The following is a 27,908-nucleotide window of genomic DNA, read 5'->3' on the forward strand; positions in this document are numbered from 1 at the left end:
GGCATCCAAATTGGAACAGAAGTAAAACAATCAATATTTGATAATGGGATGATTTTATAAAGAAAACTATAAAGTCTTGATTGCAAAACTATTCAAATTAATAAATGAATTCAGCAAAGCTTAATGATACTAGAGGAATACACCTAAAATTCAACATTCAAAAAACCAAGATCATGGCATCCAGTCCCATCACTTCAAGGCACAGATGGAGAAACAATAGAAACAGTGACAGAATTTATTTTCTTGGGCTCCAAAATCAGATGCAGATGGTGACTACAGCCATGAAATTAAAAGATGCTTGCTCCTTGGGAAAAAAGCTATGACAACCTAGACAACATATTAAAAACCAGAGACATCACTTTGCCAACAAAGGTACATCTAGTCAAAGCTATGGTTTTTCCAATAGTGATGTATGGATGTGAGAGTTGGACCCTAAAGAAAGCTGAAAGCCAAAGAATTGATGCTTCTGAACTTTGGTATTGTAGAAGACTCCCGAGAGTCTCTTGGACTGCAAGGAGATCCAACCAGTCCATCCTAAAGGAAATCAGTCCTGAATATTCATTGGAAGGACTGATGCTGAAGCTGAAACTCCAATACCTTAGCCACCTGATACAAAGAACTGACTCATTGGAAAAGATCCTGATTCTGGGCAAGGTTGAAGGTGGGAGGAGAAGGGGACAATGGAGGATGAGATGGTTGGATGGCATCACTGACTCACTGGACATGAGTTTGGGCAAGCCCTGGGAGCTGGTGATGGACAGGCAAGCCTGGTGTGCTGCAGTCCATGGGGTCACAAAGAGTCGGATACGACTGAACTGAACTGAAAGGGATACACCCCCAAATATGTTACTTTTTGAGACTCTAATAATAAAATAACAGAGAGTGAAAAAAAAAACAAAAAAAAATCCAGTTTAAAAGTTTATCAATACCAAAGAATAAACTTAGGCTAGGAGGTGAAATACTTAATACACTGAAAACTATAAGACACTGATAAAGGAGATGAAGATGATGCAAAGAAATGGAAAAATATCCTGTGCTATTGGACTGTAAGAATTAACATTTTAAAATGGCCATACTACTTAAAACATTATGCAGGTTTAAAGGACTCCTTATCAAAACACCCATGACATTTTTCACAGAACTAGAAAAAGTAATCCTAATATTGATATAAAACCACAAAAGATCCTGAACTGTCAAAAGAATCTTGAAAGAATAAAGCTGGAGGTATCATCCTCCTAGACTTCAGACTATACTGCAAAGCTTGGTAATCAAAATATACTGGCACAGAAACAGACACATGAACCAATGGAACAGAATAGAGAGCCCAGAAATAAACCGACATACTTATTGCCAATTAATCTATGACAAACGCAAGAATATACAATGAAGAATAGAAAGTCCCTTCAGTAAGCAGTGTGTGTGTGTGGTGTGTATGGAATTTTATATACAGATAAGCAACATGGATATATTGTATAACACAGGGGATTATATACATTATCCTATAATAACTTTTAACGGAGTATAATCTGTAAAAATACTGAGTCACCATGGTGTATACCTAAAATTAATATAATTTTCTAAATTAAAAATAAATCATTATAACATTCACTTATATTGTTATATACATTTTTGTTACAGTCTTCTAAAATTTTCTTCTACTGGATATAGTCATAAATCACAAAATATAACCATGTATAGTTAAACTAAATATATATAAATATAATATTTTAGATGAAATCCAATGGCTGTTAAGAATTATACTACATTAACATATGTAATTTTATTATGTGCCTGGCACACAGTAAACAATTTCTAGACATCATCCATTATTATTGACTAAAACTGCATCATTATATTGAGGTGGAATTATTAAATAGTCCATCATTATTGAAAGTTTATGTTTTTTTCCTACTTTTGTTCTTATAAAAAGTCCTGTAATGAGCATATTTGTATTTGTATTTTTTCTATTTGTATTAATAGATTTTCCCTTAAGGATTTCTATTAATAGATTTTTCCCTTAGGAAATTAATAGATTTTCCCTTAGGATATTAATAGATTTCCCTTAGAAAATTAATAGATCTTTCCTTAGGAAAAAGTTCTAGAACTGATTTTGATTGGTCAAATGTCTTTTTCAGACTGTGATAACTATTATTAACTTATTTCACAGAACAGATCCAATGAAAAGACAAAAATCTTTTGAATGCCTTAGATAAGGCTTACAAACCCCTATACCTGTACCATTAGGATCAAGAAGTGACAGTGAAAACGATACAGTGGAGATGATGAGGTTCTTAAGTTCTCATAACTGTCTTTGAAAATCCTTTATTTTACCCTTAAATTAAACAGAATTTGTATGTCTTTTTGAAGATTGACAGACCATATTCTTTCACTCAAGAATTCCATGTTGTATTCAAGCTTTTTCTCTCTATCACCGAACAGACTACTGTGTCCTTAACTAGGCCCCCAGCAAAGTAGCAGATTTATCTTTAGGTATATTTTATATGAAGCATACCTATCTTTAAGAATTTATACTCAACTCAGCATTATATTCACGTTACAAGACATACTGGGAATTGAGACATCATGATAAAATAGTAAATTGTACTTCCCCATTTTACTGGTAAATCTGGAGCATAAGTTTATGGACTGGTATCCCAGTCACCCACACAGTTTATATCTCCTGGATTATTCTCTTCTAGCATGAATAAGTTAAATTTATAAATGATGTAACTTTGCTGCATAGGCGAGTTAACACATTCTTCATCTTTGTACATAAAGTGAAAGATGACAGGAAAAGGAAGATGATAAGGAAGATAAAAGAAATGAGTGGGGAAAAAAGTGTGTATACACATGAGAGAGAACTATTTTAAAACTTGAAATGTGTCCTTTTCTCCTTCAGATGGGCAGTATTATTTCAATGCTCTGTTCATCTTGCTTGTAATGAATTAAAGTACATTCATTACAAGCAGGGTGGTACATCCCTGCTACACACCACAGACGATCTCATGTTGTTTTTAAGATCTGCTGCTGCTGCTGCTGCTGATGCTAAGTCTCTTCAGTCGTGTCCAACTCTGTGCGACCCCATAGATGGCAGCCCACCAGGCTCCCCCTTCCCTGGGATTCTCCAGGCAAGAACACTGGAGTGGGTTGCCATTTCCTTCTCCAATGCATGAAAGTGAAAAGTGAAAGTGAAGTCGCTCAGTCATGTTCGACTCTTAGCGACCCCATGGACTGCAGCCTACCAGGCTCCTCCGTCCATGGGATTTTCCAGGATGTACTTAAATTAAAATCACAAATAAGAGGAATTTTTTTTTTCGTATCAAAATGAACCTTAGAAGAAGATGTGACTAAAGAAGTCTTAGCATTTCAGAGGCAGATGTTAGCATTTTCTTGCTTTGCCTTGTAATTCATGTATCCCATAGAGTCATCTTCATTTACCTTATAGGCTAATTTATAAGAGAAATTTCAAGACCTAGTCTTTTATAGGCTAATAGAAAGAATAGGATATAGTGGGGTTTGTATAATTTTACAATTACATAATTGATATAATTTTAGTTATCTCCTGTGAATGAGATGACGACTGGCACAGCAATTTCATGTTCAAACTTAAAGGAAATAAGCAATTGGACAACGAATTCCTTTAAGAATTCAATGTTTTATTCTGCATCTTTTCCCCTATTGAGCTGCACTGACCACATTCTGGGAAACATTTATTCATAAAAAGCTCATTTCCTTTCTTCAAGGCGATGGAAAGTTAAATTACTGTGCTTAGGAGACAAGTAATAAGGGGAAGAGACAAAATTAAAAGGCCATAGGAATCCAGTAATTAACTTAATTTGAATCCAATTAGCCAACATAGATGGAAAAATAAGGCTAAAAATCTAAATTGATGTGATAAGCCTAGGCTCAATTACAGAAAGTCTGAATAATATTCTGAACTTAAATATGGCATTCATCCCATTAATTTAGGTATAGGACTTAACTGGAATACAAAAAGTGTTTCAGAAGTAGGCACTAATCTATGTGATCAGTCCTTTAATCAAAATACTCTATTAGATACATTAGCTATTTGGGGCAAATTTTTTCCAAAAGTCACAAAAATACTGAAGACACACCAGTAAAATTTATCATGTGTATCAGTGATTTTTAAAATTTAATATATGAATATATGGTTAAATAAGGTTATTTAACATATCCATCACCTTAAATGGTTATAATTTTGTGTGTGTGTGGTGAGAAATTTCAAGACCTATTCTCTTAGCAACTTTCAGTATGGTTAACTATGGTCACCTTGCTATACATTACATCCCCAGAACAAACATAAAATTGGAAGTTTGCCATCTTTAACCACTTTCACCATTCCCACATCTTTCACCTCTGGGAACCATCAATCTGCTCTCTGTTTCTATGAGATTTTCTTTTAGATTCCATATATATGTGAGATCATGTAGTACTTGTCTTTCTCTGTCTGATTTATTTCATTTAGCATAATGCCTTCAAGGTTCAGCCACACTGTTGCAAATGACAGGATTTCTATTTTAAGGCTGAACAACATCTTACTGTATACGTGTGTGTAAATACATGTATATATACACACATACACACATATATATGTAATTTTCTTGAACCATCTCATCTGTTTACTAACACGTAGGTTGTCCCATGTCTTGGTTATTGCAAATAATGCTGGACTGAATATGAGAATGTATCTCTTGGTGATATTTCATTTCCCTTGGAAATACAGTTCAAAGTGGAATTGCTAGATTATATGCTGGCTCTATTTTTAATTTCTTGAGGTAATGTCATACTGTTTTCCACAGTGGCTGTACAAACTTACATTCCCATCAACATTGTACAAGGGTTCCCTTTTTTCCCACATCCTTGCCAACAATTGTTACCTCTTGTGTTTTTAATAATAGCCATCCTAACAATGTAATGTGATATCTCATGGTGGTTTTGATTTGGATTCCCTTGATGACAAGTGATATTGAGTGTCTTTTCATGTACCTGTAGGCCATTTGCATATCTTCTTTGGAAAATGTCTATCCAACTCCTCTGTCTACTTTTTAATCAGATTATTATTATTGTATTTTTGCTATTGAGTTGTATGAGTTCCTTATACATTTTGGATATTCATGCCTTATCAGATGCAGAATTTGCAAATATTTTATTCTCCTGTTCCATAGATTGCCTTTTCATTTTGAGGGTCATTTCTTTTACTTTGCAGAAGGCTTTCAATTTTATGTAATCACTCTTGTTTATTTTGCTTTTGTTGCTTGTGCTTTTAGGTCACATCCATAAAATTATTGCCAACACCAATGTCAAGAGACTTTTTCTCATGTTTTAGTCTAGGATTTTTATGGTTTCAGGTCTTACATGTAAGTTTTTAACACACTTTGAGCTAATTTGAATGGTGTGAGCTAGGCATCCTTTCATTATTTGGCATATAAATACCAAGTTTTTCCAGCAGAGTGTATGGAAGAGATTATCTCTTCTTCAGTAAGTATTCTTGGTTCCCTTGTCAAGAATTAGTTGATTGTATTTGTATGGGTTTGTTCCTGGAATCTCTACACTGCTCCATTGTGCTAGGCATTTTGTTTTTCTGCCAGTACCACACTGTTTTGATTACTATAGCTTGCAATATAATTTGAGATCGGGAAGTGTGATGCCTTTAGATTTGTTCTTTTTTCTCAAGTTTGCTTTGACTATTCAGGGTCATTTGTTGTTCCATAAAAATTTTATGGTTTTCTAATTCTGCAAAAAATTGCCACTGGAATCTTGATAGGGAATAAATTGAGTCCTTAAAGGCCTATGAGTAGTATGAATATTTGAATAATATTAATTCTTCCAATTCATGAACACAGGCTCTTTCTATTTATGTCTTTTTCAATATCTTTCACCTGTATCTTAAAGAGTTTTCAGTATAATCAGAGATTTCAGTATTTCTTTCACCTCCCTGATTAAATTTATTTCTACATATTTAATTCTTTTTGATGCTATTGTAAATAGAAATGTTTTCTTTCTTTCCTACTTTAGTTTTCAGAGAATAAATTCCTAATGTATAGAAATACAACTGATTTTGTATGTTTACTCTGTGTTCTGCAATTTTATCGAATTTATCTATTAGTTCTAGCACTTCTGTTGGACTTCCTGAGTTTTTTACAATACATTTAATGTTATATCATCTGCAAACAGAAATAGTTTACCTTTTTCCTTTTCAATTTGAATAGTTTTTATTTCTTTTTCTTGCCTGATTGTGCTGGATAAGATTTCCAGTAATGTCAAATAAGAGTGATGAAAATGGGCATATTTGTCTTGTCCTTGATCTTAGAGGAAAGCTTTCATCCTCTTACCACTGAATATTTTGTTAGCTGTGGGCTTGTCATATATGGCCTATATTATTTTGGAGTACATTCCTTATATATCTTTTTCTTGCAAGTTTTTTTTTTTATCATCAATGTTGAGTTTTGTCAAAAATTTTTTTGCATCTATTGAGGTATCAGTGATTCTTAAGTGGCGGGGTTAGTGAGGATAGTAAAAACTGGGTGTGATTTTAGCCTCCTAATATTTCTTCGCTACACTTTTGGAAAACACCATTCTTAGTCTTGATGTTTTTAGGGGAATGGTAGGCTCATACTTTTCCTAGGGGCAGGGGAAGGGTATTCACAATGTGGTTCATGTGGGCATATGAAAAACCAAACTCATGAGCTCTAATATTCAATTTTGGCTTTTCATTGATGGAGGGATGAATCTTGGGGCTAAAACAACCACCTTGTGACAATAAGGGAAGACCTTGTTGGAGAAGGGACACAGCAGAACCCAGAAATGGAGGCTTCATTGAAATTTGACTATCAAACTGAAACAAGTTCTATCTCAGAATTGTTCAGTTATGAGAATCAATAAATTCCAACTTAAGTTTTCCATCACTCAAAACTATGGAGGTGGGAAAAACAGGTTAGACCAAATGCCTCTTATATTGTCAGAAGTGAAGAAAAGCATTTCAAACTGGACCAGTATCTTTTGAAGTTTCGTATTTGGATTTACAAACAATAAATAAAATACTGCTGTCCACCAGATCTCCTGCTGCTAGATATTAGTTTGAAATTCAGATTCTGCCTTTGTTGAGGGTCCCTACAACCATTCTCAGTCTTGATGATGATTATGATGTATGACAGCAAAAAGATTCGAAGTAAAAATCAACAAGGGAAAAAGCCTATTACAGTGAAGTCTTTAGGAAACAGGTGCGAGCTTCCAAGAGTCTACCAGCTTAGTTACACATGTCATGCTTAATTTCTTCAGTAAGGACTTGTCACAGCACCTGTGAAATGTCTACCCCAGGAAGTTCATTAATGAAATCAGTGCCTATGGTATATAACGGGGGCTAGTCTTATAGGCCAGAGGATCCTAGAAGATTCAGTAAGAGAGTCCTCTCATTGATGGAGTAAATATAGCTCTGGATTTAAGGGCTATGTCAGGTCTTCATTTACTCCCTGAATTGCAGCTATTTGTGTTTTTATATTTTCTGTATTTCCTTGGTTCTTTAAAAATGAATGATAGAAATAGTTATTTGCTTAAAAATGTTTTTGTAGCATGTCTGAAGCTGTTTCAAGCCTGTCTGAAGCAAAACAGATATTCAGTATAATACACACTGTTTATAAAAATGTTTTATATATATACACAGTGAGCCAATCTTGCCATTTTGAGAAAGTTTTAAATCACTATAGGAAATCGTTTATCATTCACATTCCCAAACACCAGCCAGAGGCCAACCATAAAATCCAGTGCTCCTAAGGATAGCAGTCTTAGACCTGCTATGTCTTTCCTGAACACTTCTTTTTAAAAGTTATTTATTTCTTTGGCTGTGCTGGGTCTTTGTTGCTTCAAGCGCTTTCTCTAGTTGCAGCAAGTGGGGGCCTTCTCTCTAGTTGTGGTGCAAGGGCTTCTCGTTGCAGTGGTTTCTCTTATCGTGAGCACAGGCTCTAGGAAATGCGGGCTTCAGCAGCTGTGGTACATGGGCTCAGCAGCTGCAACTTGCTGATTCTAGAGCACACGGGTTAGTTGCCCCATGGCATGCTGAGTCTTACTGAATCAGGGATGGAACCTTTGTCTCCTGCACTGGCAGGTGGACTCTTAACTACTGGACCATCAGGGAAGTCCCATGCTATCTTTCTTTTGGGATACCTCAAGACTTTAAGTTGGAAAATCTCTCCTTCAACTACTGCTGTGGAGACTTAATCTTGTTTGCCAGACTGGACATTATAGGTATTACAGAAGAATTCAAAGTCTTACCATTTGCCCTCTTCTGATAGAAGGAATGACCTCATTTCAAGCTCCTTTCTTTATAAGACCTGCTCTATGGCAGCCAAGTAAACCAGACTTCAAACCACTGGGGTTCAGGGCAATGCTCTTCATTTTTGTATCCAGACTTCTTAATCCCTCATACTTCTTTAATACACATTTTTAGATGAATATCTATATCCCAAGATGTAAACCTGCCAAGCCCCTGACCTAAAGAACCCTCCATACTGCCTTTTTGTTGTAAAGTTGTCCTTTAAATGTATGTACACATGTTCATACATATAAAAGGCATGCACCTTCTGACATAGACTTGGGTATAGGCAAATTAACCAAGTGTCAGCAATAGAATGGCTGCTTCAGTTGCTGGAGCTAAAACTAGTTTACCACTTCAGCTAAGAAGTCATTAAATTAACTTGAAGAACACAAATATGCCTATAGAAAAGGACTTATGTTCATATGAACAATTTTAAAATGACAATTTTAAAATCAGAATAACTTGCTGGTCTTATCAGGCACAACAACTGAATTGGAAACATATTTTATTTTTTTACAATATTCTGAACACTGTACTGAAGAAAAGTGGTGAGCATTTGGTGGCTAGGAAATCTACCTAGAAAATAAATGCCCTGCATTCAGTATTGCTGTCTTGCTGCTCTGGCTGCTCTCCACAGATCCCAGATGTAATATGCTCATAAGCAGCCTGTAATACTGTTCATCCAAGCTGCACAGTGTGCTGTGAGACTGGCAACCTCCCTCTGTGGGAATCATGGCTGCAGATGACTAGCTGAAAATAAACTAAATTCCAGGCTGAATGTATCATCATGATTTTAATTAAGCTTATGGAAGAGTTGCTTCAATTTGTGGCATTTCTACCCCTTTTTACTTAGAATACTATCTCTAGGTAAATAAGGCATTTTGAATCAAAGTACAGTAAACACATAAGAGTGAATTTTCCCCAGTTTAAGTGTTACAAACGTTTTTAGTTTAGAATGATATCTTTAGTTTAGAATGGTAGTTTTAGTTTTATCTGATTTTAGTTTAGAATGGTATCTTTAAGACAGCTAATGTCTGTAAATATTAACATTCTAAAGTATACTGCAGAATTACAGACCTAACCTAAAGAGGAAAGTCCTGTTCCAAATTCAAACAAATGCTGATACGGCACAAGTCTTCTATTATACTAAAATACTCCCCCTAAAATTTCTGCACCTCCATGGTTAACCCATTCCATTATCTCTCATAGATGAGATCTTCACTGAAATTTTTTATCAAAATGTCTCTGGGTGTGGTGAATAATAATTGTTGTTAGGTAAATTATATTTGACTTGACTTTAACATATTTATAATTTTACTTCTCAAGTAAAATAAAACAGCTGATTTAAAAGATTTTTATAACCAGAAAAATATCCAAAATCCTAAAAACACCTCAACTTTTCTGCTACAGACCAACCTGTTTGTGATAAAATTCATGTTAGTTAGATAAGCTCTAATTCTTGCATATAAAGAAATGTGGTTTGCTTTCAGTGGAGACCATTTTAGAAGGCACAGCTTCTTATCGGCTTTTATACCCCTAGCTCTCAGTCTCTGAGGGCAATAACTCCAATTCTCCTTTTTTATCTTAAGGAAAGAAATTGAGGCTGTGGGTAAATTATTACTTGAAACTCTATTTAAATAACAAAAGCAAGCTTGTTAACTAAATTTCTACAGGGGTAACTGTTAAATCCTACTATTTATGAGGATTAAATTTATATGTGCATACATGTATATTCATACATATTAGATATATAAATCGTTAGATAACTTTCCCCAGTGTTTTATCTAATCTGGAAGAAACAGTTAATTTCATCAATTTCTATGATTGTTAAACCTGTTTTTGTTCTACTTGGTCTCTGCTCTGTTCTATGTTGCTGGGCAACCAAGAGGATGAGGATGAAGTGGTAGAAGAGAAGATGTCAGTTGCATTATTCAGGCCAAATAAATATTAAATCAATTACTAAAATTCACATTAAAGTGAGAGCTACTTAAACACAGAGGGCTCATATGTCTTCTGTGACTATTTTGAATTAAAAGTTGATAAAGTGGAGATGATTACATTAATGTTTCTTTCCCCTCTTTCCTTGAAGCATGAAAGTAGGTAAAATCATTATGAGGGAAGACAAAGTAGGTAAGATAAAATTCGTTTTGCAGTGTCTGTTAGGAAGAGAAAATGTATATTTACTTGGTTCTTTTTATAAATAAAAAAATCAAGTGGTTTGCTTTTTGTGTCTTTGATTTCTTCCATTGTATATACTGAACTATTTATAAGCAGAAACTAAGTAAATTATTAATAACACACAAGTCAAAGTAAACAAATAGAAGTCTTACAATATTTATATGCTATCATACTGATACTTAATTTGGTTGTTGTTATTCCATTTTAGTAACCCTTTACAATTTTCTTCATAATTAAAATAATGTATGAACCATATAAACAGGAAAGTCATTCTATTTTATTGGCTGTAACAAGTAGGGGTATGTATTTAGTCATTAAAATATCTACATATTCATAAAAATTCATCAAGATATAAAATGAAAGAACATATTTGTATTACTTATAAACCTAGTGAAAAATTTTAAATTGACTATGCTGATTTCCTTATTTAATTTTCTAAATAAACAAGTCATTTGTTCAATGAGTTTACAAGCCAATCCCTAGATTACAAGATTTCAAAAATCTATTTGTGTGGCTCTTAGGATGAGTTTTCTCATAAAAGGAAGTTAGAGGCCCTCTCATAAAACCCTATTAAATCCATCATGTACCTGATATATAATACTGATAGAATATAGGACCAATCCATAATATAGAGTGATATTTTAGTAGGAAGGTGTGTTTCATGATCTAGTTTTGAGTGCTAAAATTACCTATCTCCTACACGTTATCTTGGAAATATAATCTTACTACTCTTGTGTCGAAAACTCTCTGCTTATGAAACAGAAAGTTCTAAAAGTCCACTAGATTCTTATTCTGGGAGTACTTTCTCTTTTACATGTATTTGCCTACTTGATTATTTATCCACTGATTCTAACTCTACTTTAACTCAAGTGCTCTCTCTCCTTCCCTAAGTAATAGAAAGAAAATGCAACCTTAGACTCTACACTCCTAATCTACCCATTCTCTTTCCCTGATCATTCTACCTTTACAACCACACCTTCAAAAGTTCTGGTGTTGTGGAACCATAGTGAGAGATACATGAGAACCACAAAAGCAGCAAGGGGGAACTTCAAAATTTATGAATCGCAAGAAGGAGACTGAGGGGTATCTTTTTTCTTAAAGTTCTTTTCTCAGTTTATTTCAACAACATTAAGGAAAACAGAATAAAGTTGCGTGAAGGTGAAGGTGAAATAAATTCTAATGGTGAAACCTGAAATGTTCTCTTGTTATTCCTACCCATTGTTGGATGCTCTAATAGTAAATCCCCCTCTGCCCTCATCTCCCACAGACAACCACAAAGACTTACGTCCTTGCTTTGGGATTACAGGTAAAGGGAGAACCATGTGGCTACATTCCTTCCCTCAAAACTCAAGGAGGAAGAGAAACCTAGATCTGACATAACAGACTGTGTTTATGGAGGAAAACAGAGAAATGGAGAAAGAAGAAAAGAGGGAGGGAAGACAAAGAAAACCAGGGTGTTGCTGAGGAGAACCGGATGAAGGTTAAGGGGGAGATGCTGGGGATGTAAACATTTTGGGATGGTGGTGCTAGGGGTGAGTTTTAAGAGAGTGAAGAGGTGTTTCCTTGACTTTGTACGTGCGTGTTAAGTCACTTCAGTCGTGTTCGACTCTTTGCAACTCCAAGGACTGAAACTCGCCAGGCTGCTCTGTCCATATGATTCTCCAGGCAAGAATACTGGAGAGGGTTGCTATTTCCTTCTCCAGGGGATCTTCTCCACACAGGGAAGGAAGTCACATCTTTTCTGTCTGGCAGACGGGTTCTTTACCACTAGCACCACCTGGGAAGCGCCACCTTCTTTGACTTCACTTTCATCCTAATATCTAGATAAGTACGTCTCCTTGGACCACAACTGCTGAGAGGCCTTGACTGCAGGGGTAAGGCAAAAAGCAAACAGGGTTTGTTATTGGGGAGGACCAGAAAAACAGACTTTGTATGTATGAAGAAGATGGAATGAAATTGTATGGGGCAATTCAGAACAGGTATGTAGCTGATAACAGGGCCTGAACAGTTATTTATAAGTGAAGAATACAGACAAGTCAGAGATGGATTATATTAAAATAAGACATGAAAATTAATAAGTATTAAGAGGTTTTCTTAAAATTATTATATTGAAAAGGGAGTAATTCATGAGGGTAGGACAAGTAATGATTACATCTACTGACATACATACATTTTCTATGTTTGGAAACCTCTAGGATAGAGATTAATAACAGGAAGAAAATTAATATTTTGACTACCCAATTTTCAATAAAGATAAAAGGATTATAGTAAGATTTTTCTATCAAACATTGCTGTGAGGTCTAAATGTATAATATTTCTCAATCTTTATAAGTCATTTCTTCTTATTTCTAAATTCTACTTTAAATATGCTTTTCTTTTCTGAAATTAGCTTTACAGAATGAGAGGAATGGCATTTACAATAGGACTGACAAATTTACCCAATTACAAAATACAAACAGCTTATATCTGTCAATAACGTGGCAAAGAAAAATTTGCCAAACAATTTTTTTCCATTTGGTGCTCTTTGTTTTGCCTACCATGAATATTTCAAAAGAATGTTTAACTTTCAATTTATTGCTATAATATTGCTGAATACTCATTATATACAAGCCTGATATAATATGTCCAAAGCTACAAAAATAAAAAAAATTAATGTTGACTATGAATAAATTTATTTCATCTTTTTTTCTTTCTGAATTCAAGTTGTTCAAATGGTGCTAATAAAAATCTTTATCAAATTTCATTTAAATTTAAATAAGAAAATGTTGGTAATTTGTATGGTATGGGTAATTAATGAAGACCAGTTCTCATTTCTTTCAGATATTTTTTTATGTTAATTAACATAGAGAAGGTCTCCCTAGACACATAGGGAATCCATAAATGTTTAGCTGTCTGCATCATTCATTGCCACAACTCCAAGTTACAGTAAAAAATAAATCACTGGAGTGGGTAGCCTATCCCTTCTCCAGCCGATTTTCCCAACCAAGGAATCAAACCTGGGTCTCCTGCATTGCAGGTGGATTCTCTACCAACTAAGCTATGAGGGAAGCCCATGGATGTTTGTAATAAAAGGCAAATTAAAAGGAGCTCTGTTATTTTACTACACATACACAAAATGAGAGAGTAGGGGGAAGAGCTCTGGCCTACAATTCTGTCTGGGGTGATTAGGGGACCACAATTTCCCCTCTTCTAAGAATGGTCCTTAGATCCACGAAAGTTAAATGGCTTTCTCAAGAGCTCTTAGAAAAAGGAAAAACTAGACCCGCCTCCCTGTGTGGTACTGTCTACTGTGTCACATAAAAATACATTTCCTTCTTGAATAATTAATGCACAAACACATTAGCAATTCTGGAAACTGATATTTATTACATGGGTAATTCAATTTTAATAATTGCTATATTTAAATAAATATATCTATATTCAGGGTCTTCCCTGGTGGCTCAGTGTAAAGAATCTGCCTGCAACGCAGGAGACTCAGGTTCAATCCCTGGGTTGGGAAGATACCCTGGAGAAGGAAATGGCAATCCCCTCAAGTATTCTTGCCTGGCGAATCCCATGGGCAGAGGAGCCTGGTGGGCTACAGTCCATGGGGTCACACAGAGTTGGACATGGCTGAGCGACTAAGCAGCAGTTGAATCTATATTTTAAAAATTTAACCATTTCTTTGAGGTGAATAGAAAGTATGTATTTATGCTCTAACCACCCATATAGCATAATTAATACCTGAAGAAATGTCAAGTGATTTTTTTAAAAGGATATAACCATTGTCAAGACACCAATGTGTTATAGGTGATATTTTTTAAGTCTGAGATAATCCTTTCAGATATAATTACTGACTGACATTAATACAAAAATACATTTGGAATATTAATACTAACAGCTTGTCTCCTGTAAGATGGATACTCTCTTTTGTTCTTTTGCACTCCATCTGTTACAGCGGAGGAAATCAATAACCTTGGGAACCCAAAGAACACGTCTAGCAGCTGCAGGGCTCAAATCTTTTGTTTAACAAATTGTCATTCTCTAAGACTTCCTGACCTAAAAAATATTACTACAGCCTGGTGGGGCTGTGTGTGTATGAGCATGGTTGTGTATGAGTGATTTGATTAGCAGGTTTGGCTAAAGAAAAACAACATGTCCAATCTTATTCATTTTAATACAAATCTGTATTTCATTGATCTTTCATGTATTTAAGGGAACAATATTCTCTATCATGTGTTCTTACTAGATACTCAGAGCACATGGCAGGCTGAAAATGTTCAAACTTTGGCCTTGGCAAAAATATGATTAAATTTAGCATAAAACAACAATAGAATCTGGATTTTTATTAGTCTGCTTTTTATTTACTGACCTGTCTTAAGAACATCACTGTTGTTCTGATTCTTTCATTTACTGACACTATTTTAAAGATACCTATTTTGCTGCTTGGTCATTTAATATAAATATCTCTTTAGATATATAACCTGTTTTGTTGTTGTTTTAAGATCTTGTTACCTCAACATCTGTTGCTTCCCTTGTGATAATTAGGTTTAATAGAAATTAGGGAATAAAAGGAAAAAGGAACAAGAGGACTTATTAAATAGGGCATTTAATATAGCCTTTACTCTTTCTTGGCATTTTTTTCAGCCTCCAATTTATATTATGTTTCAATGTAAGAACAGCACCCCAAATTCACAGTCTCCTCCCTCCCTTTTTTCCCCCCTGTTACTACTAGATAAATTTCATTTCCACTGACTTCTGCAATGTTGGCACCCTTCCTTGAGATAGGATTTGAGAAGCTTCTGAGTACCAAGGAAATTACTGAGCTGCAAACTAAGACAAAATCCCATATCAAAGTCCTTTACCTGGAAATTTAAAAGAGTCAAGGACAGTGGGGGGTGTATCCAAAAATCAGGACTACATAGACAGGAGTAGGGAATGGTGTAGAATTAAAGGTATGCAAGGCACACTGCCAGGCAGGATAATGGAAGACTGGCAATATTGCTGCTCTTTAAGAGCGCTTCCTGCATACAGGGTTCTCAGGAGGCAGGTAAGGTGGTCTGGTATTCCCATCTCTTTAAGAATTTTCCACAATTTGTTGTGATCCACACAGTCAAAGGCTTTAGTGTAATCAATGAAGAAGCAGATGTGTTTCTGGAATTCTCTTGCTTTTTCTGTGATCCAACAGATGTTGGCAATTTGACCTCTGGTTCCTTTACCTTTTTAAAATCCAACTTCTGTATCTGGAATTTCTCAGTTCACAAACTGTTGAAGCCTAGCTTGGACAATTTTGAGCATTACTTTGCTAACATGTGAAATGAATGCAAGTGTATGATAGTTGAACATTCTTTGACATTGCCTTTCTTTGCGATTGGAATGAAAACTTTTCCAGTCCTTTGGCCACTGCTGAATATTCAAATTTGCTGGCATATTGAGTGCAGCCCTTTAACAGCATCATCTTTTTGGATTTGAAATAGTAATAATAATAAAAAGTGATAATAAATTCTACCAGGACTACCAATCCTGGACAAGATGAACGACCATAGGCTTGAGAGAGTTAATTCTCAGATAGGTTGATAAGGTGTCCAGGGCCCCCAAGGAGGAGAAAGGGGTCTAGGGCCCTCAAGGACAAGAAAAGGACAAGGTTTTTTTTTCTACATTCCTTTGTTTTAGTCGAATGTTTTTTTTTTTAAACTCTGAGTTGTTATGACAACAATCTTTAAGACTAACTTTCTTTAAGCCCAGAGCTAATGATTACACAACAAAACACCTCATCTTGCTCAAGGGTATGTTTTTTCTTAAGCTCTGTATTAATGATTATATAACAACAATGTATCCTGCTTAAAGACATGTTTCTCCTTCTTAACAAGAACCTTCTGACTAATTTAATGTTGTAGGAGTGGGTCTGGTAAGATCTTTCTATTGTTAGTTCTAATCTTGTTAATTTAAGATGTATATTGTAGAAGTGGGTCTGGAAAAAGTATATAAGGCCTTGATAAGACTAGGCACTTTCCACCCCCACTTCTGTTGTCTATGTCAGAAGCTTTCTCTGTCCTTTTTCACTATAATAAAACTTCTGCCACACAAAAGCTCTGAGTGATCAAGCCTGGTCCCTGGCCCCAAAACTCCATCTTTGTCTTCAGAGATCACAAATCCAACATTGTTCACCGTAAGCAATCAGGCTGATTAATTTCTTTCCCAACCAAATCCCAGAGCTATCACAGGTAATGCCGAGTCTTTGTGGTTTCCAGAACCTTACTTAGAAAATAAAACACCAACTATAACAATAAAAAAACTACAAACAAGAAACCCTAGGCAACAGGAAGAAGTTGTTCTAACATGGTGCTCTGCTGTGCTCAGTCACTCAATCATGTCTGACTCTTTGCTACCTCATGGACCCACTAGGCTCCTCTATCCACGAGGATTCTTCAGGCAAGAATACTGGAGTAGGTTGCCATGCCTTCCCCCAGGAGATCTTTCCAACCCAGGTAGGGAAAGATATAATCTAAAGATGAAGAGTCAAAAGCCATAGACTTGGACTGGGAACAGCTCTCTAACTGCCCCTTTTCACTTACTGGAATTCCCTGGTTAAAGTATCACATGCTCAGTCATGTCGATGTGACAAGGAAGGGGCACTCCAGCTCAGTATCACCCAGAAACAGCAGCTTAACATCAAGGCAGCTCTGGAGCTCTGCTGAAGTAAGAGCTTTAACCAGGGACTGACTGCTGACCAGGCCCCTAGTGTTCTCTCTCCTTCTCTTCTGTACCTTGTATAAACTCCACAGGGCAGATATTTTTAATAGCTTTGTTTCCTTCCTCAGACCTAGGATAATACGTGTTACAAAACAAATAACCATTAAATAGCTGCTGAATGAGTAGGGGAAAAAACAAGAGTGGTCTGTGATGTGATCACAGATACATAGTCTAGGAAGAGGTACTAACCTCATAAAAAAATGGATCACATAGTTACAGATCCTCTGAGAAGTATCTTAGAGGATGTGCCATAACAAGAAGAAAAATGAATTTCAGACAAAGCAAAGAGATAAGGGAATCAATGGCAAGGAAAAACAGTAAATTTATTGCTAACAGAATAAGTATAAAAAATATAGAACAAAAACTCCAAATTGTTCCAACATGAAAGGAAGGAAGGTCATAGTAGTGAAGTCTGTTGGAGGATTGCTAGGATTCTTGTTGAGATAGAAGACAGAGATACAAATTTTACACATTAGGAGGGAAAAAATGTTATGATGAATAATAATAATGAGAGATAACAAAATATATATAATTTTTAACTTTCAAACAAAAAAATTAAGTCTGAGCTGTGAACATAATAGAAGGTAGAAAAGGAGGAAAAAGAAAACATGATAAAAACACAAAATTAGATGAAAGAAATAAAATCTCCATACAATAAAAAGACGAGACCCAGATCAGATTTATAAAAAATCTAGTAATAAACTGTCCACAAAAGACAAAAAAGCATTGATGAAGAAGGAAAGAAATACATAAGATAAATATTAACCAAATTAAAGAAGGAAAGAAATATATAAGGTAAATATTAACCAAATGAAAGATTAAATAGCAAATTAAATATTAGAGCAAACAATTTAAGAAGAAAAGAAACATACTTTGGTCATAAATATAGTGTATTAATAAGACATAAAACTCATAAATGTAGTATATTAATAAAACATAATAAAAAAAATATATATATATATCCAATTGAAATTTAACCACTAAGATGGAAGAGGTATAATTTTTCACTGGACATTTTAATACAACTTTCTTAGAAATGCATAGATTATGTAGAAAAAAAGAAGCAAATGCAGAGTTTACATGGGTTACATCATTAACAAGCCTGATCTTAAAATATAGATGTAAACTTTACCCAACAAGCTAAATGCTTATTTTTTTAAGAATATATGAATGTTTTATGTACTGTTACTCTTTCAACAACTTCTAATTAGGTTTGTTCCATTTTTATAAACAGGGCAACCCAAGTGTTGACTCTATACAAACCAGGATCAAAGTTACTACCAATTGTAACCTAATTCTTCTGCCTTTTTATTTTCTAAAGGATACAGCAGCTTCCCAGAAAAAGTAATGGTGATGCAGAGATTCTGGTTGCTTCAAAATGGACTTCCCTGATGTTTCACTGAGACCAAAAGAATCTCTCAGCATCTTGATTTCTATATAAAATTCAACTAAACTTTAAATAATAAAAGGAAGCTAATATAAAAACGTCAAGAAACCAAACAGTTAAATCAACTCATAGTTAAATGATGTGCAAGTAACATGACAAATTATACAACCCATAAGAGCTAAATGAGTGAGAAAGTTCACCATGTCAAAGGCTGTGTGAAATGCATCTGAAGCACTAGGATGAAATTAAATAGTTTTTCACATAAAGTAAAAGAGTGGAAACACTGAAGCTATCTATGCATTCTATTTGAGAAATTGAGAACTTAAGAAATGGAATGTCTGCTTACAACAATGGTGGAATAACAGGTCCTGAATTTACCATACTACACAAAGCAATCAGAAAATCAAGCGAAATATAAGAAACTAGAGTTTTGAGACTTTGGAAAGTAGTCAGCACAGGACAGAGAACACTGAGAGAAGGGACGATGAGGTGAACTCTTCAAATGCCACAGCTAGCTTCCAGCTTGTAGCACACAGGAACTCAGTAGTGGCGAGGAGGGTTGCACAGAGAACAAGAGTACTCCAGAGGTCTGCCATCAGCTCTCCAAAGCCTCTGGTAAATAACGCTCGGTGCATGTGTGTGGAGAAACAACATGCAAAGAACTAGCAAATGAACAGGTGGGAGAAAAGTCTTCCAGAGCTCACGTGGGTCAGGAATAATTTGTGTACACACCAGCCAGAATGGATACTAGCCCAATACTCATACAGGGCATTGAGTAAAGTCTTTACCATGGCATTTATCAGCAGTGTGCACACTGAAATTAATTCTGGAACTTTCCCAATAACACTTCAAAGCAAGATTTGAAAGGACCATGTGATTTACAAGTAACTGAACTATATCCTGTCAGAAACAGTAAAGGGTCTATTTTACCCTATTTGTAAGCTAAAAGGAAACGTGCTTGTTTCACAGATGCTAGAAGACACAGACTATTAGATCAAAGGCAAAGGATTTCATCACACATGGAAGAGTAAGCAGCATGAGTATCATATACTTTCAGTGGTTCTTCCTTGCCTGGGAAGTCCCTTGGTAGCAAACACAACATATATAGCTTAAATCATAGGCCATAATCACAGATCTTGGGGAAACGTGCCATTTTTAAAGCAAGTGGGAGTAAGTTTGGTGTTTCTCTGATGAGAGATATCTTTTTCTCAAGGCTGTTTACAGCAAATGCCACCCAGAGAAATGGCCTTACAGCTGATAAAGAATACATAAAAACTCTTAGAACTCATTTATAACAAGACAAACAACTCAGTAAAATAAGGGTATGCAATTTGACCAAATGTTTCAACTAAAAAGATTTATAGATGGCAGAACCAACACCCTGGGGAAAGAATATCGTAGTCCAGGAACTAGACCAAGATAGTGAGACAAGAGGCTTTGAAATCCTCCTCCTCCAATGAAAACATCAAATGTACAGCTAACAAATGGAGCTACTCCCTCTGAGAGAAATCCAGAAACTAACTGAGTGACCCCTAAACATCAGGTGACAGAAAATACCCATATCAAAATTGATAGGAAAGGCTGAGATACAACCTACCCTTGGCATCATACCATAATCAAGATGGAACCCTGAAATCCCAGCTTCTCCCTGGTAAGTGAAGGGTATAGACTACATATCCAGTGCCTGAACTTTTAAGGTTATCACCAAAGGGACTAACCCCCAAATGAAGAAGCTCTGAAAGTTAATGGGGTGTGCAATCACAAGTCCCACAGGACTATAGCAAACAAAGAATCAGTTGTTACTGGGTGCATGAACACCGCTGTGGCTATCCCCTTGGAGCTCAGCAAAGAGGGAACAGGCAAAAAATCCCAACTGAGAAGACTTTCATGCAAAGATGGGCTTGATAAAAGACAGAAAGATCACTCACCTAGAGCCAGACATCATGGATTGCGAAGTCAAGTGGGCCTTAGGAAGCATCACTATGAACAAAGCTAGTGGAGGTGATGGAATTCCAGTTGAGCTATTCCAAATCCTGAAAGATGATGCTGTGAAAGTGCTGCACTCAATATGTCCTCAAGTTTGGAAAACTCAGCAGTGGTCACAGGACAGGAAAAGGTCCATTTTCATTCCAATCCCAAAGAAAGACAATGCCAAAGAATGCTCAAACTACCGCATAATTGCACTCATCTCACATGCTAGTAAAGTAATGCTCAAAATTCTCCAAGCCAGGCATCAGCAATACGTGAACCGCAAACTTCTAGATGTTCAAACTGGTTTTAGAAAAGGCAGAGGAACCAGAGATCAAATTGCCAACATCCACTGGATCATTGAAAAAGCAAGAGAGTTCCAGAAAAACATCTATTTCTGCTTTATTGACTATGCCAAAGCCTTTGACTGTGTGGATCACAATAAACTGTGGAAAATTCTGAAAGAGAGGGGAATACCAGACCACCTGATCTGCCTCCTGAGAAACCTATATGCAGGCCAGGAAGCAACAGTTAGACCTGGACATGGAACAACAGACTGGTTCCAAATAGGAAAAGGAGTACGTCAAGGCTGTATATTGTCACTCTGCTTATTTAACTTATATGCAGAATACATCATGAGAAACGCTGGGCTAGAAGAAGCACAAGCTGGAATCAAGATTGCTGGGAGAAATATCAATAACCTCAGATATGCAGATGACACCACCCTTATGGCAGAAAGTGAAGAGGAACTAAAAAGCCTCTTGATGAAAGTGAAAGAGGAAAGTGAAAAAGTTGGCTTAAAGCTCAACATTCAGATAACTAAGATCATGGCATCTGGTCCCATCACTTCATGGGAAGTAGATGGGGAGACAGTGGAAACAGTGTCAGACTTTATTTTGGGGGGGCTCCAAAATCACTGCAGATGGTGACTGCAGCCATGAAATTAAAAGATGCTTACTCCTTGGAAGGAAAGTTATGACCAACTTAGATAGCATATTGAAAAGCCGAGATATTACTTTGCCAACAAAGGTCTCTCTTGTCAAGGCTATGGTTTTTCCAGTGGTCATGTATGGATGTGAAAGTTGGACTGTGAAGAAAGCTGAGTGCCTAAGAATTGATGCTTTTGAACTGTGGTGTTGGAGAAGACTCTTCAGAGTCCCTTGGATTGCAAGGAGATCCAACCTGTCCATCCTAAAGGAGATTAGTCCTGGGTGTTCATTGGAAGGACTGATGCTGAAGCTGAAACTCCAATACTTTGGCCACCTCATGCGAAGAGTTGACTCATTGGAAAAGACCCTGATGCTGGGAGGGATCGGGGGCAGGAGGAGAAGGGGACAACAAAGGATTAGATGGCTGGATGGCATCACCAACTCGATGGACATGAGTTTGAGTGAACACTGGGAGTTGGTGATGGACAGGGAGGCCTGGCATGGTGTGATTCATGGGGCCGCAAAGAGTCGGACACGACTGAGTGACTGAACTGAACTGAGAAGACTTTCCCTGGAAGAGGTTTGACTATATACTTTACTAGCTGCTCCCCAAGGAGCCTGCATCTAGGTTCACTTTAGGCCACTGATAGGTCTTGGCACACCCTCTACTACTAGGAGACACTAAGAACAATGACAGTGGCTTGGACATGCAATCTCAATCGTTCACATGTATAGTTCACAGTAGGTTTTGCACTCCTATAAAAATCTAACACAGCCACTAATCTGATAGGAGGTGGAACTCAGGTGATAATATGAGTGATGAGGAGCAGCTGTAAATACAGATGAAGCTTCACTTGCTTGCCCATTGCTCACCACCTGCTATGCAGCACAGTTCCTAGTAAGCAAAGGCTGGTACATGGACTGGGGTTGGGAATCCTTGAATTGTTGAACAGAGAATTCAAAATAATAGTAATAAAGATGCTAACTGAGGTCAGAGGAGCAATGCGTAAACAAAGTCAGAATTTAAACTAAGTGACAGAAAATATAAATACCAAACAGGAATCAAAGAGCCTAAGAACACAATAGTATCAGTAGTAGTAGTTTAGTAGCTAAGTCGTGTCCAACACTTGTGCCCCCATGGACTATGGCCCGTCAGCCTCCTCTGTCCATGGAATTCTCCAGGCAAGAATACTGGAGTGGGTTGCCATTTTCTTCTCCAGGGGATCTTCCCAACCCAGGGATCAAACCCGGGTCTCCTGCATTGTAGGTAGATTCTTTATCCAGTGAGCTATGAGGGAATCCCACTTTGTAAGAACACAATACCTAAACTGAAAAAGTCAGTACAGGGTTTCAACAACAAACTAAGGCAAGCAAAAAAAGAACAAGAGAACTTGAGGCCTGGGCAGTGGATTTTATTCAGTCAGAGGAGGAAAAAGAAAAAAATGAATAAAAAAGAGTGAAGAGAGGTTAAGAGATTTATAGATCATCATGTATACCAATACATACATAATAGAGATCCCAGAAGAGAAAGGAGAGAGAAAGAAGCAGAAATATTATGAAAAGAAGTAAAATAAGTTTGTTGAAAACGTCCCTGAACTTGGAAAAGAAACAGACACAAAGCTCCAGGAAGCCCTGAGAGTTCTAAGTAATATGAATCACACATTCAGAAACAAACACACTATAATTAGTTTCTCAAAAGTTAGAGACAAAGAGCAAATCTCAAAAGTGGCAAGAGAAAAGCAATTTATTACATACAAGGGAAATCCCACAAGAGTTTCAGTGAACTTTTCAGCAGACACTTTGCAGGACAGAAAGGAATGGAATGATACAATCAAAACACTAAAAGAAAAAAAACAACCCCAAACAAAAAACCTCTAACAAAGAATACTGTACCCAGCGAAGATGTCCTTCGGAAATAAAAGAGAAATAAAGAATTTTCACACAAACAAAAGATAAAAGAGTTCACTGCACTAGACCAGTCTTACAGGAAATGTTAAAGGAAGTTCTTCAAGCTGAAATGAAAGGATACTAATTAGTAATAAGATAACATGTTAAAGTATAAAACTCAATGTTAAAACTAAACATATAGTCAAATTTCATATAATGAGATTTATAACGGTGGTGAGGACATCACTTATAACTAGTATAAAAGAATAAAAGACAAAAGTATTAAATATAACTATAACAATTTGTTGATAGATACACTATATAAAAATGTAAAGTGTGACATCAAAAACATAAAATTTGGCAGGAAGAAAGGTAAAAATATAGAGCTTTATTATGCATTTGAAGTTAAGTTGTTACCACCTTAGAATACACTTTTATAAGATGCTTTATGTAAGCCTCTTGGTAACCACAAAACAAAAAACCACAGTAGATACAGTAAGATCAAGAGAAAGGAATTACTGCAGAAAATCATTAAAACAAAGGAACAGAGTAAGAATGAAGAAACAAACTACAAAAAAGCCATTAAAAATAATGAACAAAATGGCAACAGTAACTCATTAACTCCTAATTATTACTTTAAATGTAAATGAACTAAGTTTTCAAGTTAAAAGACAGAATATGACTGAATGAATAAAAAAGTGACTATAATTTTACCTATAAAAGACTTATTTCAGCTTAAAGACCCACATAGACTGAAGGTGAAGGGACTGAAAAAACGATTTTCTCTGAAAATGGAAGCCAAAAGTAAACTGGGTAGACTACCCCTATATCAGATGAAAGAGATTTTAAGCCAAAATTTTAACAAGGGACAAAGGTTATTACATAATGATAAAGGAGTCAATTCATTAAGAGGATATAACTTTTGCAAATATCTATATATCCAACATAGGAGCACCAAACACATAAAGCAAGCATCTGAAGAAAAAAATAGACAGCAATACAATAATAGTAGAGGACCTCATTTTCAAAAATGGATAGATAATCCAGACAGAAAATCAATATAGAAACACTGGATATGTTAGGGGAAGCACACTGATTGAAACCACCCACCCTGGCCAGGCACCATAGTAACCATTTGTATGAATACTTTTATGACAGAAGGTCCTGCTAAGGAACACGGAACTAATAAGCCTCCACCAACTGGAAGAGTTCAGGAAAGGTCAAAAGGAGACACCACATGACTGACCATCTCCCAGAATCCTTCTCTCTGGCATCCATCTTGGCTGAACAAGGCGTGCATCACCAGGAAGGACTCTGAGTAAGAATGACTGGCTAAAGACAACCCAGAAACTAATCCCATCACCATAAAACAGGAGACTGCAAGCCATGTGACAGAGCTGTTCTCCTGGGTTCCCTCACCCTACTGCTCTCCACCCGGGTGCCCTTTCCCAATAAAATCTCTTGCTCTGTCAGCACATGTGTCTCCTCAGACAATTCATTTCTGAGTGTTAGACAAGAGCCCAGTTTTGGGCCCTGGAAGGGGTCCCCTTCCTGCAACAGATATACACTACATGTTATATCACACTGACTGAACAGATATATATGGAATGTTCCATCCAACAGCTGCAGAATACACATTTTTCTCAAGTGCACATTTCACATGATAGATTATAAGTTAGGCCAGAAAACAAGTCAATAATTTAGGAAGAGTGAAAGCATATCAAGGAGATCCAACCAGTCCAGCCTAAAGGAAATCAGTACTGACTATTCATTGGAAGGACTGCTGCTGAAGCTGAAACTCCAATACTTTGGCCACCTGATTCGAATAACTGACTCATTTGAAAAGACCCTGACCCTGGGAAAGGCTGAAAGTGGGAGGATAAGGGGACAGTAGAGTACAAGATGGTTGGATGGCATCACCAACTCGATGGACATGAGTTTGAGTAAACTCTGGGAATTGGTGATGGACAGGGAAGCCTGGCAGTCCTTGGAGTCGCAAAGAGTTGGACACAGCTGAGAGACTGAACTGAACTGAATTGAACTGAAAGCATATCAAGCATCTTTTCTGACCAGAACTGTATGAAACTTGAAATCAATTATAAGAGGAAAATTAAAAATTCACAAAATATATAGAGATTAAACAACATGTTTCTGAACAACCAACAAATGAACACTACTGTCAGGAAGAAGGCAGAAAATAAAGATCAAAGTAGAAATAGAGATAGAAACAAAAAAATGGAAGAGAAAAAAAAAAGTAGAAAAGGTCAATAAAATTAAGAGCCTGTCCTTTGAAAAGATAAGGTAATTGACAAATTTTTAGTTAGATTCACTAAGAAAAAAAAGAGACAGATAAAATCAGAAATAAAAGAGGAGAAACTACAATGATAACATAGGCATGCTAAGGATTATAATAGACTACTATAATCAATTACATATAATGACTACTATAAACAATTATAGATCAAGAAATTAGATAACTTGGGAGAATGGACAAACCCCAGAAACAACACCTACTGGATGATGAAGAAACAGAAAATACTAGCAGACCAATTACTAGTAAGGAGATTAAATCAGTAATCAAAAATCTCTCAACAAAGAAAAGTCCAGTTGGATGGCAGACTGTACCAAACACTTAAAGAATTAATGCCAATCTTTCACATACTCTTCCAAAAAATAAAAAGGAGACTACTTTTGATGCCAGTGTTACTCTGACACCAAAAATAAAAGCATTACAAGTAAAGAAAGTTACAGCCCAATATCCTAGATGAGTGTGATGCAGAAATGTTTAACAAAATATTAGCAAATCTAGTTGAAGAGCACATTATAAGGATCATTTGAAATTAATCAAGGAGATTTATTTCAGAAATGCACCCAAATCAATTTGAAACACCACATTCATAAAATGAAGGATAAAAGTAACAGAAAATCTCAAAAAATGAAGAAAATCATTGACAAGATTCAATATTTTTTTACAATAAAAATTCTTGAAAAATTTTACAGACTGTACCATAACAGAATAATACTATGTATGACAAACCCACAGCTAACATCACACTAAAGAGTGAAAATCTGAAAGGTTGTCCTCTAAGATCAGGAGCAAGACAAGAATGCCCATTCTAGCCACCTTGATTGAAAACAGCACTGAAGATCATAGACAGAATACCAAACGAGGAAAAAAAAAATATTTTTCAAGGCATCCAAATTGGAAAGAAATAAAACTGTTTCTATTTTCAGAACATATTTAAAAAATAACTAAGGCTCCGGTTTAAAAATGCTGGAACTAATGAAGAAATTTAGTAAAGTTGTGGGATATAAAATTGATACACAAGAATCAGTTGAGTTTCTATTTACTAGCACTGAACTATTGGAAAGGAAAATTAAGAAAACAATTACATTTAAAATAGAACCAAAAAGAAAGAAAATGCTTAGCAATAAATTCAGCCAAAAAGGTGAAAGGTCTGTACACCTATTATTATAATGGATTAATTAAGATAAGACACAAATAAATGGAAAGATGTTCCATTCTCATGGACTGGAGGAACTACTATTGCTAAAATGTCCATATACCAAAAACAACCTACAGATTGAATGCAATGCCAATCAAAATTCCAATGGTATTTTTCACTGAAGTAGAACACAAAAAATTCTAAAATATTTATATGGAACAACAAAGACCTCAAATAGTCAAATCAACCTTGAAAAACAAAAAACAAAAGCTGGAGGCATCATGCTATCAAATTTCAAACCATATTACAAAGTTGCAATAATCAAAAAAATAGGGCATTGGCATTAAAAACAAATACATAGGTCAATGGAACAGAACAGAGTCCAGAAAGAAATCAATGAATATATGGTCAATTATTTTTTAACAAAGGCACCAAAATTATGCAATGAGGAAAGGATAATAACATTGGGGAAACTAGATATCCACACAAAGTGATAAAATTAGATCTCTATCTCATAATATACACAAAAATCAACTCAAAATGGATAAAATATTGTTAAATGCTATACTCCTAGAAGAAAATATAGGGAAGAAGCTTCCTGACCTTGATCTTGGCCGTGGTTTTTGGATTTGAAACTGAAACCAAGGCAACAAAAGCTAAAATAGACAAGTGGAACTACAATAAACTAAAAAGTTTCTTCACAGCAAAAGAAAGAATCAACAATATGAAATGGCAACCTATGGAACAGGAAGAAATCTTTGAAAATCACACATCCTACTTGTAATTTCCTAAATATGCAAGATAAAATGCTGTAGCAAAAAGCAACCCAATTTAAAAATGGACAAAGGAACTGAATAGAAAGTTTTTCTAAGACTTACAATTGACCAATCAGGACAGGAAAAATGCTCAACATCAATAATTTTCAGGAAAATGCAGATCAAAATCACAATGAGATGTTACTTCACACCTGTTAGGATGGCTATTATCAAAAATATAAGAACAAATTCAGGGAGGATGTGGAAAAAGATAGAGTCCCTGTACAGTTTTAG

General features: G+C 35.8%; 1 protein-coding gene across 1 annotated transcript in view; it reads right to left on the reverse strand.

The window, feature by feature from the left end:
- The window catches only part of SLC2A13 (solute carrier family 2 member 13), a 527,708-nt gene that overhangs the window by 223,778 nt on the left and 276,022 nt on the right, over positions 1-27,908 (reverse strand). The gene's annotated exons all lie outside the window — the stretch shown is intronic.

This window comes from Bubalus kerabau, chromosome 1 (assembly GCF_029407905.1).
Source record: "Bubalus kerabau isolate K-KA32 ecotype Philippines breed swamp buffalo chromosome 1, PCC_UOA_SB_1v2, whole genome shotgun sequence".
NCBI lineage: Eukaryota > Metazoa > Chordata > Mammalia > Artiodactyla > Bovidae > Bubalus > Bubalus kerabau.